Genomic DNA, 2,747 nt, shown 5'->3' with positions numbered 1-2,747 from the left:
AAAGGATGTAAGCCAATAAGATGACACTCTTTATCATTTATAGAACATAATTCTTTGGGAGACACAAAAATACACAAATCATTTGTTCACCTAACCTGCCACTGTGCTTGGTGCTTGGGATAGAATTGTGAATAAAACAGCAACTGCCTTCTTTGGTGGGATTCCCTGGTGACTCAGATGGTATTGAATCCACCTGCCAATGCAGGAATTGCAGGTTCGATCCCTGAGTCATGAACATCCCCTGGAGGAGGAAATGGAAACCTACTCCAGTATTCTTGCCTGAAGAATTCCATGGACAGAGGAGCCTGATGGGCTACAGTCCATAGGGTTGCAAAGAGTTGGACATGAATGAATGACTGAAACAATAATAACCTTTGTAATGCTGTCTACCAGGAGAACATCAGACTAATTATATAAGATACAAATTGTGATGTGTCATGAAGAAAAAGTTAAACAGTCAAACTGACAGGAGACATAACATACACTTGATTTTTATTGTTTTAAACTTGATTTTTAACTGTGGGAGCTAGGAAAGATTCTCTGAAGAGGTGACATTTACAGTTTTTGCAAGGACACGATTGTCCAAGTGAGATGATGGCCAAGGGGACAGAGTTTAGGTGAAGTTTGGCAGGACATCATGATGGTCTGAAAGTGGAGGAAAGAAAGGGTTTCTAGTTTAAAAAAAAAAATGGCTAGATGCTTGAAGGTTCTCTAGGAGAAAGAGTGAGCTGAGGAGCACGGGTTTTGGACATACCAGTTTCCAAGGCAGGCAGTTCTATGTGTACAGAATGAAAAATACCAATTTGAAAGTTGTATACAGAGTGGTGTCTAAAGTTATGGGAATGAATGAGGTTGCTTAGGGTGAATGTAGAGTGTGAGATAAAGCAACTACAACATTCAGAAGCTGGCCAGTGCTGGGGGAGCTCGCAGAGGGGATGGAAGAGTTGACAGGCTGGTGGAAAACCAAGACAGGATAATGTCAAGACTGCCCACCAGTCTTTAAGGTGGGGGCAGCCAACTGAAAGGGTAAATGCAGACTGAAAGTTCACTGGATCTAGCAACATGAATTGAGAAGATCATGGGTTGAGAAGATCCCCTAGAGAAGGAAATGGTAACCTACCCCAGTATTCTTGCCTGGGAAATCCCAGGAACAGAGAAGCCTGGTGGGATAGTCTATAAGGTTCCAAAGAGTTGGACATGACTTAGCAACTAAACAACAACAATATAAGCAAAGGGCAACACAATTGTGTGGCTATCTTTAATGATAACTAGGAAAACTTCTACTGGAACTAACTTTGCACAGAATCCATTCCCACCTGCATAATCCAAGAAAGACTAATTACTCAGACTAACTTCAATCAAAGGGGTAACATAAATGAGGAGCCATTGTGTCTTTATTGTAGCTTTAAATGAAGCCCTGGTCGGGGTATCTGCACCACCTAACTGTGAATTCTGGATGATTCTCACTCCAAAATTCAAGTCTCGATGGTTTCTATTCGAAGGAGAGACTGATGATTTCTGTCCAAGACTGAAAAAGGACGGCAAATTCTTTGGGCTCCTCTCATCAAGAGGAGGGGTCCATTACTCCACCTCTTAACTCTGGGTTGTCCTCGCTGGTGCTTTGGCCAACAGAATGTGGCCGACATACTATATCGAAGGCTATGCCTGAATGGAAGTGCACCAGCAGCCAGCAAGCACCAGCTGCCGAGGATGTGAATAAGACGTGTGAATAAGGGTGTGGAGCTCTCGGCTCAGCCAACCTGTGCCGAATGCTCACTGAAGCCACCCAAGCAAGCCTTGCCCATATAAATGTTCAGTTCAGTTCAGTCGCTCAGTCGTGTCCTTGCAACCCCATGAATCGCAGCACGCCAGGCCTCCCTGTCCATCACCAACTCCCGGAGTTTACTCAAACTCACGTCCATCCAGTCGGTGATGCCATCCAGCCATCTCATCGTCTTGTCGTCCCCTTCTCCTCCTGCCCCTAATCCCTCCCAGCATCAGAGTCTTTTCCAATGAGTCAACTCTTCGCATGATAGAAATAATAAATCGTCGCGTTAAGCCACTGGCGTTTGAGGCAGTTTAATGCCGCTATAGTTACCTAGAACTTTACCTGCTGGGGGAATTCCCCATCTGGCTAAGCCCCACAAGGATGTTCTTGCCAACTGCATTGAGGGATATCCTGAATGGGGACGTTCATGGCCCTCGGTGTGTTTGTTTTCCGGCTCTCTCCTTCCTACCTGTTACCATCTCTGTATTGGGAATAGTGGCGTTTATTCCTTTAAATGCCATTTGTCTTTTAAAACGGATTTTAGTTTCGTCCCCTTCCAACTGGAGTTGCTTGCCTGCCCTTTGGACTATGAGACGCGCAAAGCTCAGCACGATGCTTGGATAAATGTTCATTGAAGAGCATGCGACCCGACTACTCTGGGTACCTGGCCGGCCCCCTCCAGCCTGACTCGGCCCCGCGCCTACCTGCGTCCTGCTGACACCCCCTCCACCCCCTGGGCCGGCTCTGGGCTGTCCCGCGGGGAGCCTCCATCTGGCCTGGGGCTCTAGGACTTTCGATACTACTATAATGACTGCTATTATTAGAAAGGGAGTGGCGTCCCTGTTTCCGATGAGGCTTGGCGTCAAGGAGGGGGCACCGCAGGATTTCCCCCTCCCACCGGAAACTCTCAGCCACGCCCCCTCCCGCCGCTTCCGGTGCTCCGCCCCACGCTGGCCTGGGCGGCTGGCAGAGCGGCCGC

Source organism: Budorcas taxicolor, chromosome 11 (assembly GCF_023091745.1).
Source record: "Budorcas taxicolor isolate Tak-1 chromosome 11, Takin1.1, whole genome shotgun sequence".
Taxonomy (NCBI): Eukaryota; Metazoa; Chordata; class Mammalia; order Artiodactyla; family Bovidae; genus Budorcas; species Budorcas taxicolor.
Note: the sequence above shows the minus strand (reverse complement) of the source record.